Source organism: Leucopleurus acutus (assembly GCF_964270905.1).
Source record: "Leucopleurus acutus genome assembly, chromosome: 21".
Taxonomy (NCBI): Eukaryota; Metazoa; Chordata; class Mammalia; order Artiodactyla; family Delphinidae; genus Leucopleurus; species Leucopleurus acutus.
The window spans coordinates 8,538,324-8,558,395 of record NC_139163.1 but is presented as its reverse complement, the minus strand read 5'-3'; the positions used below and the strand labels follow the sequence as shown (position 1 = coordinate 8,558,395).

General features: G+C 38.9%; 1 protein-coding gene across 1 annotated transcript in view; it reads right to left on the bottom strand.

Moving 5' to 3' along the window:
- CSMD1 (CUB and Sushi multiple domains 1) overlaps positions 1-20,072 on the bottom strand; it is a gene marked incomplete at its 3' end in the record, with an annotated part of 1,744,596 nt that overhangs the window by 1,132,295 nt on the left and 592,229 nt on the right. The gene's annotated exons all lie outside the window — the stretch shown is intronic.

Sequence of the window (20,072 nt, the reverse complement as noted above, 5' to 3'; positions counted from 1 at the left end):
GAAATCCGTGGTGGCGACTGTGGCTTTCTGTTGCCCTTGAAGTCCAGCTGGAATCGATGAAGCTAAAAGGTAGCCATCCTGAGCCCTCCAGCTGGGTCATTTCAATGCCCCTTGATTTCCCAAGGCTTCAAAATGAACTTTCTGAATATTACCCAGCTCGGGCCACGTGGCAGATCTTCCCAGGAGAGGCTCTTACATTTGACTCACAGTATCTTTCTTCCAAGCAAAGAACTATTACTTACCCCTTGCAACGCAATACGTTTGTGTTCTAAAAATGTGTAATACATAGCTTAAAAGTTTAACTATTTTAACACCACACAGTAATTGTCTTTGGAAGTCTTCATGGCGACGGTATTGAAATTTATCACCCTTCACTTCACGCATAGCACATCCTAGATGAAAACGGTAAGCAGTTCACTCAAGCCCACAAACAATTATTGATACCTGAGGCCTCTTAGCTTAGCAGTCTGGCTCATGCGAACTATTTTCAGTTTTGCCAAAATATGTGCCTCATCCTGCTCTCAAATTACTCTGAAAATGCCACGTTGTTCAGGTACCAGTGCAAATGCAAAGAAAGGATGGAAGTAATCAAGAGGGTCGTGAGTGAACGGGTACGGAGACCCCGGAACACTCCTGGCCACTATCAGTGTAGCTCAGGACCAAGGAGCCCAAGGATTACCCTCCAAGGCTCTCAGAGGCCAGATTACATGCCTCCTGCATGTCAAGTATGCTGCACCCCTGACCAGGGTGACGCTCTGCACCCTAACTAACCTCCCCACCATGCTGCGGGCGGACATCATGCATTCTTTTCAGGCACCGATATATGAGGACCAAATAGCTACAGAGCGTTTACTGTCATCACCACCGGGCTCAGGAAAATATGAGCTCTTCTGTTTTCTGCTCTTTTCTCCCCCAGCAATACCCTTCTCCCACCATAAACACACACTGGGCATCTAGTGAGACACAAAGCCGTCCAGCTACAGATACATATAGTGTTTCTCACTATTGCTGCTACTTTGCAACCCTGGGAGAGTAATATTAACTCCTGTGCATATGAAGGAGTATTCAGTTCTGTTTCAGTGTGAGGTATTATTCTGAGATATACGTCTGACGGTATTCAGTGAATTTCCAAGTTCAAAATTAAGTTGTGTGTGTAAAAAAAAGGTGAAGATTTCAGGAAAACCTTATTTATAGGATCCAGTGATTCTTTTTCCCCCCAACCATTTACTCTTCTACACAAAATACTTTTGACAAGACAACGGAATGACTTGGAAAAAGTGCTTTACTATTACATATTTCTCTGTAAGAATGTAAGAAAAAAGAACCCTATTAAGTTTAGTACCTGTGGTTTAAAGATGAACATGATATGCAGGAACTTAGCAACATCAATGTATTTCTCATCCCACACACAGAGACCATTTTCAACATTGAAAATGTATTCCTAAAAATACTACGTTTTTTCAGGCTAGCACTATGTTTAGAAGATTTGAAAATAGCAGGCAAAATCCAATAACACGTGATCGGAAATAAGAACTCCGCCAGAAAATCCTTTGCCAAGTGGGATGCCATTTCACCCATGGTTCTGAACACACAATAAGTCATGCCCTTCCTCGTGACCCTGGCTGAATTTCTAACTGAGACAAGCTGAGAGCTAAGCCCCCGTCTGAAAAGAGCATCTCAGGTTTTGTTGAATATATGGTTCCAGGAGAAGTCGTACATAAGGATTCAGTATAGAGTCACAAGCACAGGCCCCAGGGATGGATTTTCTGAGGGTGAATTTCTGCCTCCTTACACACCTGTTGCCTACAATTGAATAACTTACTTAAATTCTCTGAGCCTGAATTTCCTTAGCTGGGAAATTAGGATAGCACTACTCTGTTGCCAGAGAGGACCCCAACCCTATAAAGTCCCTTCCAACAGGGACCCAAGGAGAGTAGTCCTTAGTAAGTAGTGGGCATTCGATATGCATCAGTGATGCCTACTATTGCTGTTACTGCTGTTGCCTCACTGCAAACATGTTAAAGGACATTCATCTAAATCTAAAGACAGTAAGAACATTTATAATAAGCACCTTTCCTAGAATGCCATGTGATTGGAAGGAATTTTAGAATCAACTGATGGACACTTGGAGATTCCAAGGTCTAGTCTATCTGCTAATGTGTGTAGGTAATCTTTAACCCTGCTCTGAGGGATGCTTCTGTAATACACAGACACACATAGAGTTCCTCACTATTTCTGCTATTTTGTAACCCTGGAAGAATATTACTTTGTGTGCATACGAAGGAGTAGTAAGTTCTGTTTCAGGGGGAGGTATGTGTGTAGATAGGTAAAGATTTCAGGAAAATTTAGTGATATAATCTATGATATTTTTCTTTCTGGTCTACAAAAAATATTTTTAAAAACATTTTTATTGAAGTGTCATTGATTTCCAATGTTGTCTTAGTTTCAGGTGTACAGCAAAGCGATTCAATTACATATACATGTTCTTTCTTTTCCATTATACGCAATTACACAATATTGAATGTAGTGCCCTGTGCTATAAAGTAGGGTGGCTGTTGTCTGTCTATTTTATATATAGTAGTGTGTAACAATTAATCCCAAAATACTTTTTGGGATACAACAATAGGATGATTACAAACAACAGGATGATTTGGAAAAGACTGCAATGTGTATAACTGGGGGTAGTGATTGGCACACAGTCAAGACTTATTTCCAATAACAGACTCTGTATTAAAAGCACACAAGGAAAAGAAGATTAGAGCTGGAGGACACATGCTTCTTGGTTTCAAAACTTCAGACAAAACTACAGTAATCAAAACAGTGCGGTATTGGCACAAAGGCAAGCACACAGACCAATGAAAAGAAGAGAGAGTTCAGAAATAATCCCTCACATATATGGTCAAATGATTTTTGACAACGGTGCCAAGACCATTCAACGGGGAAAGGACAGTCTTTTCAACAAATAGTGCTGGAAAAACTGAATATCTGCATGCAAAAAGAGAAAAAAAAGTTTGGCACTTACTTAACACCATATACAAAAATTAACTAAAAATGGATGAAATACCTAAATGTAAGACATAAAACTATAAAACTCTTAGGAGAAAACAGAATAAATGCTTCATTACATTTGATTTGGCAATGATTTCTTGGATATGACATCAAAGGTACAGGCAAGAAAACAAACAAAAATAACAAATTGAACTTCATGAAAATTTTAAGAATCTGTGTACCAAAAGACAACATCAACAAAGTAAAAAAGGCAATTGACAGAATGGGGGAAAATATTCGCAAAGAATTTACCTGACAAAGGATTAATATCCAAAATGTATAGAGAAAATTCAGCAACAACAAAAAAATTACACAATTCAAAAATGGGCTAAGGACTTGAATAGGCATTTCTCCAAAGAAGAGATACAAATGGTCAAAAAGTGCATGAAAAGATACTCAACATCACTAATCAAATACAAATCAAAATTATAATGAAAGACCACCTCATACCTATTAGGATGACTATCAACAAACCAGAAAATACTCAGTGTTGGTGAGAATGTGGAGAAATTGGAACTTTTGTGCACTGCTGGTGAGAATGCAGTATTGCAGCTGCTGTGGAGAACAGTATATGGCAGGTCCTCAAATAATTAAAAATATAATTACCATAATTAAAAATCCCACTTCTGGGAATATAACCAAAAGAATTGAAAGCAGGGTATCAAAGAGTTACGTAGACCCATGTTCATAACAGCATTATCCACAATAGCTAAAATGCTGAAGCAACCCAAGGATCCGTCAACAGATGAATGGATAAGCACAATGGGATATGTACACATACAATGGAATATTATGCAGCATTAAAAATTTAGAGAATTCTGATACATGCTACAGCATGGATGAAACTTGAAGACGTTAGGCTAAGTGAAACAAGTCAGCCACAAAAGGACAAAAACGGTATGATTCCACGTTTATGAGATACCTAGAATAAAACTCATAGGAAAGTAGAATGATGGTTGCCAGGGGCTAGGGAAGGGGTGGGGGGGGAGGGGAAGGGGGGAATGGAGCTTTCTAGTTTAATGGATATAGAGTGTCAGTTTCACAAGATGAAAAGAGTTCTGGAGATGGATGTGGTGATGGCAGCACAACATTATGAATATAATTAACACCACTGAACTGTACACTTAAAAATGGCTGAGATGGCCAATTTTATATGCTTATTGTACCACAAAAAAACACTTTGGAAAATATTCAAAATTAGGAAAAAAAACACATATGAAAATGCAATTACTTAAACTCCATAATAAATAATAGGGATGCAGAAACACTCCAAAGCTACAATATTTAAACTGAAAAATAAGTACAATTTGGTATGTTTTCTGGCAAGAACAATGGGTTCTCTGTCCTGTTTTGTAAATTACAACCATAAACCTAATTCTGTCCCCATATTGCACTCCAAGTCTGATCCCCTGTCCCAGAGAGCTGTCAGGGCTCATGGCCACGTGTGGGAGAACCAGGCATGTATTTGAGAACTTTCCTTATCACTTTCATTACCAGTCTATCTACACCTCTGTCTTGAGCAGTTTTTCCTCAAAAGAGTAACTTACTATCTTTACCCATAAGACAGAAAATCCTAGTGCCTAATAAAACTTAACAATCATGGCAACTAAATACTTATTTTCTCCGTGACATTTTTCTCTGCCATCAAGAGCAAAGTTTATCTCGGTTACCACAAAAACTGACAATTTTTCCGTGCTTCTAGCCAACTCATTTTTTTGCCCCTCTTCTCAGATCAATAGACCATTTAGTTTCAAAATGCTTTTCTCTTTGAGCTCCTGTTGCAAATCTAGATTGTTGTCGCTGACAGAGCAGGTAGGGGTCTCTGCTTTTCTTTTTCTTCTATGAACATTCTAAGCATAACTAATGTGCACTGCATAATTTAACATCCTTTTGAAATAATACATTCAGCTCTGAGGTACACGAGTCATATCAACTCTTCAAACTCAAAATCTTTACGAAAAGTACATAAAGTATTTGGGACATGTGTCAGTCTGAACTACTCAGTTGACTGAGAGCAAATTATTCTTAAATAAAATTCTTAATGAATTTCCCTTAAGAGTGGCCATTTTTAAGTGGTGTGTCCAAGCATCTGACATGAAAGTTGGCTGGATGAGGAGAACAGCTTGTATGCTGGGCTGGGGTTCTTGCAGATCACACACAACTCATGTACTTTTCTGATCAACAGAACCACAAAACTTCACGTTCCCTAGTAAACTCCCGAAAAGGCAAAATATGGTACTTCTATCCTCTAATCATCAAACAAAATGATCCCATCACTAGACAAATAGTTTATGTCATAATCTGTCACTTATTTCTGAACCTTTAAATTTCTGCTTCTCAACTGTAAAATGTCACAATTCCCACCAAACAGAGTTGTTCTGAGTATTAAATGATTCAATTTAAGTAAATCATGGGCTTCAACCAAGAGCTATTATATTATTTTCTTTGATATATGAATTTTATGTGTAATGACAGTGTATAATTAACTAGAGAGTTATTATGATTTTTATTTCAAAGTATGGTAGTAGAGATTCTGAAAATGTAGGTACCAGTGCTAGAGAGGTTATATCAGAAACCTTACCATACATACATATATACATATGTATGTATGTAATTATGAATCTTACACTTCCAATATCGAATTGGGATAGTTGTAACATTCTAGGGTTGAAAAAATGCAACATTTAAATGCAACATTTGAATAAAGTTACTTAGACATTTACCTTACATTTGGTATATTCAGTAACCCTCTTAAAAAGGAATAATAAAAACATATCTTAACGTGTGTAAATTATACAAAAGAATGCAACTCTGTGGACATCTTGTCAAGGCCTCTCCCAGCATCAAGCAAATGAGGTTTTCATATATTTCATTTCTTCTAGTTGATTCTATCCTCACAACTAATTTCTATGCTTGATAAGGCCTCTGATAACTTACAATGGGAACAACAGCAACTAAATAGAAGTTTAAACTACGTTCATCAATTTGGTTGTCATAAAATGTGTTCATGGCAGAGCCAGAAATAGAAGCGACAATTCCTTATTCCTAGGTCCAGATGTATTTCTTAACTTAGATTTCTCTCCTCCTAACCCATCATCAAATATTAACTCTCCTGAAACCAAATTACACATACTTATAATCTTTTTATACAGTAGCGGCTCTTGCATTGTCTTCAATGTTTAGATTTTCTTCATTTTTCTGAAAGGAAACATTTTTGAAGGTTTGCAAGTGATTCTTGCATTGAAAGCTGAGGTGTGATGAATGAAGTCTAGGTAACAGTAAACACATATGTGGACATAGGTCTGGTCACACAGTAGATGCTCAAAAATGCTTTGACAGCTTCCCCGGGGGCACAGTGGTTAAGAATCCGCCTGCCAATGCAGGGAACACGGGTTTGAGCCCTGGTCCGGGAAGATCCCACATGCCGCAGAGCAACTAAGCCTGTGCACCACAACAACTGAGCCTGTGCTCTAGAGCCCACGAGCCACAACTACTGAGCCTGTGTGCCTAGAGCCTGTGCTTCGCAACAGGAGAAGCCACCGCAATGAGAAGCCCATGCACGGCAATGAAGAGTAGACCCTGCTCGCTGTAACCAGAGAAAGCCCACGTACCGCAACAAAGACCCGACACAGCCATAAGTAAGTTAGTAAGTAAGTAAGTAAGTAAATAAATAAACGCTTTGAGATTGTGTGGGGGGAAAAAAGTGAACTCAATTAAGTAGAGCCTCAGAACCCCAAATCTATCAGTAATCACTCCTTGGCTGCTGGTGGCCTGGGTACCATCTTCCCGACAAAGAGCTCATCTCCCAGGCAGACAAGCATTCTACCTACACGTGCTATCAGCGACGGGAATGAATTCGTGACCCAGGTTGATCTCCTCCAGTGAAATCTGTAAGAATTGCACAGGCAATAATCCATAGGAAATAGTTTAGTTCTGGTCTTGCCCAGAGACAAAAGCAAAGACTTGATAACTACTTTCAGATCTTTCAGTTTTAACGATTTGCGATTTAAATTCACAAGCTATCCTGGCAGACTCATCAGTTAGTCAAATAATGAATCTATTTTTTTATTTTGTCATGCCCTGTGCTAATCTGAGTCCAGGCTCTCTCTCGTGTAAATGAGGGCCTGGTGTTGAATCAGCTGTACAAAGCAGCAGAGAAAGGCAATGCTGGAGCTGAGCGACAAAAATGTATAAGACTAGTTTTAGCTCTGGGTTTGTCAAGACTGAGGAATATTTCTTACCTAATTTTTGATTGTTAATTTCACAGGGCTGAGAACAGGTGTGGAATCTCGGTCAATGATGACCTGCCCACATATAAAAAACATTGATCATATTCTTCAATATGCTGTGAGTGGATAGCAAAATGTTTCCCAGGCTTAAGTGAAAAAAAAAAAAAAAAAGAAAGAGAGAGAGAGAGATGAAGGTATAAGAAGTTGAGGAAATGAGAAAGAGAACCAACAGGTTGGGTATAGTTAAGACTCAGATGTTCCAACCAGGGAATACCTCTGATTCTTTCAAAACAAATATGACCCGAACTTCAAGACGGCCAAAAGAAAATTAGAAACATGACCGTTTATATGATTCGTATGATCCCAGAAGAGAAAAATGTACCAGTTACACACTTGAAACAAAGATTGTGAGCTCTTAAGGGCAGAAATTTCTCAAGAGGCATTTCAATTAGAAATACTAAGAAGTTGTCATAGTTACATCTTTTTAGTTTCTTACTAACGCAGTTAGGGTTTTTTTGTGATTGTCAGATTTGGAAATAATTTCTCACTTGGTTAAACATGCTAATATTTTTGTTTATAGCGCACCTCTTAGTAAACATCCAGTGTACCTTTTAACTTAATATAATTCACTATCACAGTCCTCTTGGCTACATGGCAGAGCAGGAGATGCCCACCGAAAAGAATGTGAAAAACTCAGCATGGCTGATTTTTGCCCCAGAATTGCTCTTGGACAACTGTGCCATTGATTCATTCAACATACATTAAGTAATTTTCAACCATGACCAATTCATAATCCCTAGAGAAACTCACATGTCTTTCCCTCAAGGAATGTCTAGCTTAATTGAAGAGTTTATTGTTTAGCCCAGGGTCAAAAGCAAACTCATGTCAAAAAGCCTTCTTTTCCAGATCTTTCTCATGAGACACAGTAGCCTGTAAACCTCATCCCAGCCAGTTTTAGAGTTTGGACAGCAACATCTTAAAAACACAGATAGCTAGCCTCAAGGACAAGGCACACAACTTTCACGTTTCATTGAGAAGACAAGGGGAGAGAGTAAAACAAACTCTTTTTGGTAAGGGTGTCATTGGTTTATTGGATCAGAAAGATGGTATGAAGGAAACAGAATATGTGAAAGGAGAGCCCTGACAGGGGAAGTTTTAACAAAGGCTCAGAGAAAATTCTACCTACTTCAATGCTTGTGTTACCTGTGTCAGTACCAAAACCCACAATTATGATTCAATATAATAGCAGTTACTTATGGGAAGAAACCTGATTAGCTCATGTATCCACTTCTAGAGACTCAATGATTTGGTTTCTAATTAGACTACATACTATATTTGGTATTAACTGTTTTTTTAATAGAAATATAGTTGAATTACGATTTTATGTTAGTTTCAGGTATACAGCAAAGTGATTCAGATATACATACACACACACACACACACACACACATTTTTATCAGATTCTTTTCCCTTATAGGTTACTACAAAATATCGAGCATAGTTCTCTGTGCAATAAAGTCCTTGTTGTTTATCTATTTTATAAACAGTAGAGTGTATATGTTAATCCCAAACTCCTAATTTATTCCACCCCCTCTTCCCCTTTGGTAACCATAACAGACATAGAAAACAAACTTATGATATCAATTGTTAAATATGACCTATAATCCAAGGGAAACTCAAATGGAGACACTTCCAGGTCTAGGAGGATCCAGTCTGTACATGGAGGGTTTATTGCAAGCTGATGGATTTCAAAATTGTCATAATCATCCTATTTTTCAGAAAATTATACATTCAACTTTAAAATCCATACTCTAAAGCTATGTAAAAGGTAAAACTTGGCAAAGAAATGTGAGAGAATGCCGATATCTCATTTCTAATACACTGTTGCCTAGGTAACAAGGCCTATCTAAGCATTTTGAATTGGTAGGCGTTGATAATCTATATTTGGGGATTCAAATCTGCAATGAAGGCAAGTTTCCATGGTGCTAGCTGTTTTTCCAGTATTTTTTAGAACAAAGTTGTATGTCATATGGGCATATTTCAAGCTCAAATATGTTAGCCAATCAGTCATATCACTAGGTGAAAAGTCTTTCACGTTCAATTTGGAGATGAATATTCACTTATCATTTAGTGTTGAAGGCCTTGAACTCAAAATGTAGGGGACAATGATTGAATAAAGGATAGATCATTCAGGTTAGGAAGTAATCAAAGCACAGAGTAACCTGCCCATCATGAAGGCAACTGCCTGTAGCAAGCAAATTCAGGACTAATTTTTAAAATTTTTCCCTCCAGTATAATTCTGAGAAGAAATGCTGCCATTCTGCAGTGCCTTATTCGCCCAACAAATATTTAACTCATAGAAAAAATATGTGGGAATTATGTGTTCCAGAAGTGTCTTTCAACAAAGCAATGCAACGTTGTCAAGACAAGTGGAAACAGATAAGAATGAGTCAATGTGGTGTTTAAACAAGTCAGAATTAGAAAGTATGGGTGGATTCACGGTGGTCAAGAATGTTCTGGAGGCTGTTCAGTGATGCGCCTACATAGCTCTTCAGTTGATTTCATAAACACATCTGCAGAATTTTTAAAAAGGATGTTTTATCCAACAGCCCTATTGTTGGGTTTTTTTCATCTTTTAATTTTATTTTTGGCCATGCCATGCCACCAAGGATTGAACCCGTGGCCCCTGCATTGGGAGCGCGGAGTCCTAACCACTGGACAGCCAGGCAAGTCGCTCCAGCAGCCCTACTGGTAACCTTAGGACTTTCTAATCCCCAATATTCTGATCATTCTCTTTTTGTTTTTAACTTGGTATTAGAACATAGCATTGTCCTGACGGACTAACACACATGACTACAGCCTAACACACAAAATTGGCCCCGTTTCCACCACAGCAATTTTATGAATTGGTCTGAAGTTACAAATATTCTGAGCATCCCAGATATCCTGGGAGGATGAGTGGTGTGAGCCCATCTCTCCGTGTTTCTATGGTAACTCCAACACACATAACAGGCAAAGGGATCAGAAATAAACCAGTCCACTATGCCTACCTTCTTAATTCCCTCATGAAAAACTTGGGAGTGATGGGGTGTGTGCATGTGTATATTTTAACTGCAAGCCAAGCTTCAGAAAAAGGTGGGTGAGTTATATATAGAATATATATGCTATACGCACAGAAAAATGTGTGTATGTTCTACAACGATCACACATGTATTATACTGTACACATATAAAAAGAGGTGATGACTTTATAAAATGCTGAAAGCTATTCAGGCTATCTCAGTAGCCAATAACAAACCAGCAGAAAGTAAATAAAATATGTGAGAAAAAACACAGGATCAGATCAGCAGATGTAGTTTCAAAACTAGCTCAGAGATTTTTCCTGATGTTTGACATCTGACAAATCAATGTTCTTCTCAAATGACCACTTCCACGTAAGGCTACTGGGAAAATAAAATGAGAAAAGCATGCATGTGCAGACACTCCCCCTTTGTGTTAACCTATGAAATCTATAAGTAAACTGGATAACCAGAAAAGCAGAAAATGCTTTCCATGGGGGTGAAGTCAGCTCTATCAGGACGTGTCACAGGTGGTCAGGCTGGTAGATTACTAGGAAAGAAAGAATCTCAAAGGAGACGGTAAAGGTAATCTTTTCCAACCAAAACATCACAGGAAGAGCCGGAAGAGAACTGCCCTGGATATACTGAAGGTCATCTACGTGCCCAATGCAGTGATATAGCGAGAGGAACAAAGGATTCATTTTCTTTTTCTTTCATTGAAGTCCAGGGTATGCTGCATGTGATGTGTAGGTTTCAAACTCTGACAGACAGATATCAGGTAGAAATGTCTAAGGTGTAGGGTGGACTTGAGTGCCCAGCATCCTCCGGCCATGTCATAATATTTCACATTTTAAGTTACACCCAACATCACAAGGAATTCCAGTGTCTGGGTCAGGTGGTATTTATAATTCTCCAACACATGATAGAATGGGAAACCACACGTTACCTGAAACAAGCAGTACATATTGTAGAACACAAAGGGTGGTGCAATTGGCTTCCTTGGAGTGTAAAAAAGCATATTCTTATCTAATAGAAACTGAAACAAAAAGTAAACTCCATGCACTGGTTTTATCTAAGGATCTGCTAGGAGAACACTCAATTTTTTCTCCCTCCATACACATCTCCACCCCACTTCGTATGTCAGCAGAACCTCCTTCTGGGCATGCCAGGCAGTCGGAGACTTGACAAGAGTCCCTGTGCATCCTCAGATACACAGCAGCGGCTGTGGGATCCGACAAAAGGCTCCGTTCATGTTCTCCGAGGAGGGAAGGGAAAGATGCCACACTGAACAGGGATCAACAGGCACAGATAAGGGCTTGTCTTAACCTCCACTGGTGACCGGAAGTTCACTGCATGTGATTCAGTTAATTTCAGGCAGCATAACTAAGTTTAACCAGTGCTTTCAAATTATGTGAGTGAGGGATTTCCCTTTTTATTCTGCCCTCCTTTGTACAACAGCGGAGCCTCTGGGTGAACAGTCAGAGGAAAGTTTATGAAATGTAAGATCGAATTTATGAATAAATTTTAGTCTTTTCAATGTGTAAATTAATATCATCATTTTAAAAATGCTCGATCCTATATGCTCTGGGGCTCAATAAAATTTAATTTATGTACAAATGCATTTTAAATGGTAAAATATGAAAATGTAAATCCAGGTCATTCTTGCTTTCTTGTTGTCATTGCCAATGCTATTTCAGGGTGAAGTTAAATTTTATTCAAAGATTCCAGGGTCGATATTGTTAGTAGGGAAAGTGGCAGAATAGGGACCTTGTGAAATAATATTATAAAACTTCGTGAGTCATACTCCAGTTGCTTTTCTTTATTCAGAGCTCTTAATTAAGAAACACAGATGTAGGGGCGTGTTGCCTGCACAAGGGGGTGTGTACTTTCCTAAGAGAACTCTGGTGCCTCTTTCCCATCACGTTCAGACACCTGGAATAGGATTCAGGTAAGCACTTTTGGACCCTGAGATCTCTGCTAGGTTTACCCAAGTATTATACGTTTAAAAGTAACCAAAAGTTGGCAACTCAAGGCTTACAGATCCTGGGTATAAAGGTATTATCAACACCTCTAAAAGGAGTAACTGAGAAAATGTGAGAAGAATGCTGACATTAAATCTATCCCTTTGTGAAACAGGAACTACCTCCACACAGCTAATTCTTTTTACTTTTTAAGGAACATTTTTGTAATGACTTTTAAAAAATAAACTTATGGGAAAAGGGTAATAAAATTTTGTTTAAAACTAAGGAATAAAGCAAAAGAAAAGCTAAATCACTTCGTGGCTGTCTCATTTTTCATGTCTGCTGAACAGGGAGAAACTTGAACTGGATGGTGTTTTACATCCATTTTAAATCCCACATTGGAAGGTTAAATGAACTTTAACGACTGTTCTATTTTTCCTCCTCTTCCTGGAAGAATGATTGATGGAGTTTCCCCTTATAGGTAAAGTCAATAATGTTCTATTAATGCTCACTTCCTAATGATAATAATTGCAACAACGAAGCACTCGCCACGTCCCACGTACCGAGTAGTTTACATTGAATGGACGGCAAAGTGGACCTGTATCTCCAGGCTTCCAGTGCTTGAGAGTCAAGTGTGTGATGAACAACTAAGTACTTAAGTGTATGTGTGAACACAGACACCACTGTATACAAAAGAGGTCACCAGCAGTGACCTACCATATAGCACAGGGAACTCTACTCAATGTTCTGTAATAACCTAGAAGGGAAGAGAATCTGAAAAAGAATATATAAAAAAAGTTTCCTGCCTGTTCGGCCTTTTCTGATGAATGTTTTTCCTGTTGGGTGTGTTTAAGATATTTACTTCTCCTATAATGACAAATTCTGGCCAACTATACAGTGCCTCTCTACCTAAGTTGTCATATAAATATCTTAGATTTAACTGCCCCTAAGGAACTAGCCTGAATTTAGAAGCTTTACTTTCTCTCAGTTGTTTCTCTGATAAATAAATTATCTCTGTGGTTCCTCTGATAAGCAAATACAGAAAGGCTGTTCTTTAGAATACTATGTACTAAGTTTTTGTTTAACTACCTTAATTTTTTTAAAAGATAAAGGTGAGAATGTATAAATTAATAACTGAATAATAAATTAATAAAATTAATAATATATTAATAATATAATATATAACTGAATATATATAAAGGATATATATATATTATATATATAACTGAATCACTGTGCTGTACATGTTAAACTAACACATTACAAATCAACTCAGCTTCAATAAAATTTTTAAATATTTGAAATTACATGCAAAATAAATGAGTGTGTGTGTCCATGCACACGCACACAGGCATTTGCAATAAAGACAATAGAAGGGTCGTTTCAAAAAACTATTTGAAAGGTAGTTATAAGACATACTCCTAATCTCTCCTCAACTGTATATGTGCTGTTTTCATTCATACTATATTTTTTGAAACAACCTTCTGTTACAATCAGGGTTGAAATGATGCTTTATCAGAACCATGTGAACATGTTTTCTGACAAATTGAAAACAACATAATTATCCTTCTCGGAAAAATACAGGAAGATGGTTGAACCACATTTACATATGGAAGGTGTAAAACACTAGCCTGTAAAGTTTCAATAGAGAAACATTTCAGACCTAGCAACTAATTTCAGAAAATCAGATTCTCAAATAAAGATCTAAATAACTTTATTAAATGCTACGACTAGAAAAATCTTTACGCACCAGGTAAAACTTGGCAAAGTGACTCACTTCAGCGAGCATATGAAATGAGAAAAACTACTGTTTTTTGAATACTTTATCAAAAACATTGGAAAACAGCAAGTGTGGAACAGAAAAAAAAAAGGTTCAAGAAGACATGCCTTGAATATTAGCCTACATTACAACATACAGTGAAACAACACTAATTAATCTTATTACTATTTTTTTTAAACTCAAAAGTGCTTCTGGCACTTAAGGAAATTATAATTATTTATAGGCCCCTATACACTTGCATAAATAACAGCTCCATTGCTCTGAAAAAAAATTAGTTTATCTTCTAATCTGGTCTCATAAAGCCTTTATTAATTCTTTAAGTTTTAACCTCATTTAAGATGACAAATATTCAAACGCTTTTCTATAAAGTGGGGATCGGGTTCAGGTGTGGGTCCCGTGCCGGTAACTAATTCACTATGTCATTACGGCGTACTTCGCATTGGGATGCGCCTTCAAATCTACCAATGGCAGCACTTTACTATCTCGTTGAATCCCAGGGGCCAATGAACCTGAAGGTATCTGCTTGCTCAGAGGCTCTGTGAAGTGGTGTCTTCATGGCTTTCCTTGGGTTTCCTGGACGATGTGCTTCCTCAAACACACTTCTGGGTTGCTCCAGTGTCAGCATCCAAGTATGGCAGTGATGATAAACGAAGACATCCCAGGTGGGGTAAGGAGAAGGCACCAGAGAAGGGCATAGCATCCTCTGAGTACCACTCTCCCTCCTCCTAGGATGCCGGCTAGAGTAGTGCCTGCCTGACTCCATCTGCTGGCCACTTTTCGAGGAAAGCAGGTCAATTAATCTCCTAGGAGAGGGAATGAGGTCATGACCTCAGGAAAGTGTCTACTTTCCTGCCTGGAGGAAGCCACAGCAACCCCCTGGATTCCAGAAGTGTAATGGAGCACAGTCGGATACAAACACACCTGGTGAATCAGGCCCCTGGACCATAAGCCATCACCCTCTGTGAAAAAGCACATGTCACCTTCAGCATCCAATGACCAGGTCTTCACGGCACTTCCTCTTTTCTACTTGCAACCAGTGGAGTTTCCCGTGGTTAATGAGCAAACATTCTCAGCACTTACATCGGGATTATTCTTTCTCATTCTACTTTTTGGAGATGCTGGTTTAGACTCGTGGGAAATCCCTGACAAGTGAGGCTGTCGCTTAGAGGGGAAGTACCCTCCACTCCAAATTGTTTTTCTCCCGCATCTTCTTAGCATATGCCCCATGGTTGGGTTCAATAACTAATTTTGCAGGTTTATTTCCTTTTTTAACACTGCCAAGAAAAGTGTTGTAAAAAATCACAATATGTGCTTCTCATATACAAAACAACTGCTGCTAAAGCCATTGCCAACAGCAGAGGCACCAGGATTGTGAAATCATGCGCACACACACCACGTACACACACCATGTACACACACACTGTGCGCGCACACACACACCATGCATGCACGCACGCACGCGCGCGCGCACACACACACACACATCCCAGGTACACTTTCTGGTTTGTCAAGCTAAAACAGCACCGTAAGTAAATTTCTGTTCTGTTCAAAAAGACATTCATAAGTCGACATTTGAGGGACATCGTCTTGATCTATTTCTCACATCTATCTTTTTAGATTTATCTTTGTTTGACCGTATCCATGGCGGGCCCCCTCCTCTCTCTTCATTCTTCCAAAGGCATCTCAAGCATCATCGCCTGCCCCACAGGTCCATTCACTTGCTCGCTCTGCCATGTGAGCAGCTGAAGGAATGTTTACGGTGTGTCCAAGTCAGTCCTCAGTCCCCCAGGTTTGGTGCCTTGTTTCTAAACAATCCCACGAGCTCAAGCTGTAAGAGCAATTACTCTCTTCTCTCAAAGGAAGGAACTTAGTTTAAAACTGAACTTCTCAAAGGCGTATCTCCCCAACTTTTCATCTACTTCTCTCCATGTATTTTTCTTCATTATTTTCATCAAAGTGATTGTTAGAGGTATACATATATGAAAATGACTGACACAGTTATGCCCTAAAGACAGATTAATAAAAACATTAAAGACTTAATGAATACAAAAATATCAAAAACATGTCTATAAAATGAAAAATGTGTTTCCTTCATCATGATGAAAATAACTATATAAAAATTATCATTTATGTTGAACACATACAGAAATCATAAGTTTATTAGTCAGAAATACACAGTAGTCTTTGTTATATGATATCTGACTTTTAAAGCCTTTCTGAGAATAGTTTTAAAATATTTACCCAGGCACAAAGACAATTTGCGAACATCATGGAAAAGAATAAGCACTATAGGTCAGATGTGGTCTGTTGGAATCTGTTTGAATGATCATAGAAAAAGCAATGTGTAGACTGTTTAAAAAAAAAAAATGTGGTTAGCAAACTGTTAATGCATTTTAAGGCTGCATCAGCCCGTGACATCACGCTCAGCACTCTGGACAGAGCCAGTGGTCACGGCTTAGGAAGAGGAGAGAACACGGCAAACAGTCCAAGGGAACTAACCGGGTGGGTGAAGCCGGTTGCGTAATTAGAAAAGGGGAAAGGAGAACCAGACTGCTGTTCACATGAAAGAACTACATCGATGGCTAGTATTAAAATACCTTAACAAGAGCTGATGTCTGGAAGTTAAACAGGAAATGAAAATTAGGTTGGAATGTATGCATTTCTAGAAGCTTTTGAGGATTTTTGAGCATCCTGGCAGGTCACAGGTGGCAAATCTTCTGCAAAACTGGCTTTTCCTCCTCAGTGTCTTTGAAACATGAACTTCAGATTGCTCAGATTATCCTTGGCAATGTCTAAAAGCCTATATAATTCTCCAGGAGCTATAATGTCCCAAGGACTACAGTTGGAGATCTTCAGTGTTAGAAAGATCTTAATGGGTTTCTAACCCACCCTCTTAACCCTTGAGATGACCCCAGTGTTAGTAAACCACACCCCCAGGTCAAAGCTGGCCGGCTATCTTTCCTGCACAGCTCATGAGCTAAGACTTTTTTTTTTTTTTAAATAACTCAACGTAAATCAAAAGAACAACATTTTGTGACACATGAAAAATACACAAAGTTTAAACTTGAGCATCCAAGAATAAGGTTTGTTACAACCCAGCCGCGCACTTTCCTTATGTGTTATCTGCGATCATTTCATCCTCAACAGTCGAGTTGAGGAAACACAACAGAGACAGTAATGCCCCCCAAATATCTGACCCTTTAAAAAAGGTTTGCTGACTCACGATATAATCCATCTCCACTACAACTGGCCCATGAAATTATCATCGAAACATAATTAAGATCCAGTTGTACAGAACTTGCTGGTCTTTGGGCTTGTATGCATTTTGGTTTGACTGATTTTTCTGACATCTTCGCTGAGAATAAAATTGAAGAGAGTACAAATGACACACAAATCTCTGTTCAGTTTTGTAATACTTTTCCAATTTGCAACCCAATATTGCTTCAGTTGGTTATGTTGTATTCTTTACAATGATATTGCAGACATGAAAAAATAAATTAGGAAAAATTGTAATCTTACCCAAATTCAAGCATCAAAATTCAACAGAGGGTCTCCCTGGTGGCGCAGTGGTTAAGAATCCACCTACCAATGCAGGAGACACGGGTTCGAGCTCTGGTCTGGGAAGATCCCACATGCCTTGGAGCAACTAAGCCCGTGCACCACAACTACTGAGCCTGCGCTCTAGAGCCCGCGAGACACAACTACCAAGCCCGCGTGCCACAACTACTGAAGCCCGCGCGCCTAGAGCCCGTGCTCCATGACAAGAGAAGCCACCGTAATGAGAAGCCTGCGCACTGCAACGAAGAGTAGACCCCACTCGCCACAACTAGAGTAAGCCCGCATGCAGCAACGAAGACCCCACGCAGCCAAAAATAAATAAATAAAATATACTTATTAAAAAAAAAAAAAGTCAATTGAAAGTACAATTCTGCAAGGCCCTGGTGTAGAAACCAGTGAAATAGACCTCAAGATCCAGGCTCTTCTCCACATCCCCACAAGCTCTATTGTCCTGAGAGAATCATGAAATCTGACCAGACCTTAGTTTTTTTCTCAAATACTACTTACAAATTAGTTTAGTGGCACCCAGCTGTACTGGCATGGAGGATACCTGAGGTAGAGGAAGTGGAGACTCATCCTTTCTCCAGCTAGAATAGCTCTGATTTTCATCTGATTCTCCAGGCTAGAAGATAATGTATGGTAATTTGTCATCTCATTATTCTCGGATTTCTAAGAAGTTACTTTATCTCCAAGGCAAAAAAAGGCAAATGACTTTAGAATTTGGACTAACATTCAGGAGATCTGTATTTGAGTTTTAGCTCACTCGTTACTCGTTTATCTTGAATCAGATATACTGGGAAATCACAGAATGTTGTCGATGAAAATGGCCATTCATGATCTTAACTAGCTAGACTCACCTTGAACCTCTCTAAAAAGAAGACAAAGGCGCTTTAACGTTCTTCAGTAATGGCGCATGGGCAACACTACCTAATGGTGCCAGTGCTCTCTACTGTTTGGCTTTTTGGTGTATCGCTCTAAGACTTTGTTCTTTTAAGTATGTAATGTTACTTGAATATGTCTAAGCAAACATAGACACAAAGGCATATGCTGCATCTATTTAAGAAAACAGAACAGTAAGACTAAGAAAGACTGCATTATAACTTACAGAGAAATTACAGGGAAAGGCTGTTTTTAAATAGAACAAAGAGAAATCCTTCCCCAGTGGCTATTATGAAAGCCGGCCAAAGAGAAGGTGACACTGGCAAATCTGCTCTCAGCTCTTTGGTGGAAAAGCAATGCTAGTTGGAATGTAATTTCACATCTGTACACAACTGCAGTATCTTTTATTAATACAACCTCCTTTTGCATCTCCTGTAGCACTAACTCAATTCTGAGTGCCTAGGAGGTGTCCGCTGCTGAGTCTTATTGGATTGAATTTTAGTAGCTAAAAGAAATCGAATCACATCAAAAGACTGTTCAAAAAATAGATTTAAGACAACTTCCAAACTTCATACATGATTAGCAGATAATGTTAAAACAAGTAAAGGAAACAAAGGAAGATCAAAAAAACAGTGCAAAAATAAAACAGGTCACTAACAAACTCACATACAAGAAACACCCTACACCATGCTAGACATGGATGGCTTACCTTAAGGTTTCGAGGCACTGGCACAAAGACGGAAAGAGAAAAAATCCGTTCCAAAATCCACCAGGCACAAATAAGCTAGCGGCTCAGGAAAAGCAAATGTCAGGTTTACTGCTTACACAAAGTATTAAAGAGGAAGAATCGTTTCATTTATTCAACAGATAATCACTGAACGTGACCTCTGTATGAAGCACTGTGCCTAGGAAATTATACATAAAAAGTGAGAAACACAAAATAAATGCCCTTGATTATCTGTCTCACAGTCTCCACAGGGGATGCAGATACAAAAGGATGCAGGAACACACGCGACGCACTACAAATACCAGGAGAGCGTGATGAGGTCTGGACCAGGAGGAAAGAGAAGCAGAGCTGCCTGGAGAGGCGCGGAGGACTTCAGGACAAGGACACTGGGGGTGGAGCCCCTGAGTAAGAGCTTACCAAAACCCACAGTGACATGAAGCATAAGAGCGTAAACAGATCTGGGCTCCAAATAAAGTTGCACCAACATCAACCATCACACATTTAAAATTAGCATCATAGTCCTTCCACGGGACTCTATGGACGGTATGCTTTACATCTGGTTCTTGTTCACACACAGTGCAGTGTTTCTACTCTTGGTTTTTAAGGGAAGAACCGAGTCTAGAAATATCTGAAGGCAACTTCAGGTCACAGAAGTTGAAAGGCTTATATAGTTTTAAAAAACTTATAAAGTCAGACCTTTTTGATCATTAGCTAGATGAAATATCCTCATGGCGTTTCTTTCCACGAATACGTGGCCAAGTCCTATCCGCAAAGATTAAAGTTTCAAAACAAACAGAAGTGTGTATGTGTGTGTGTGTGACATAATCTGCTG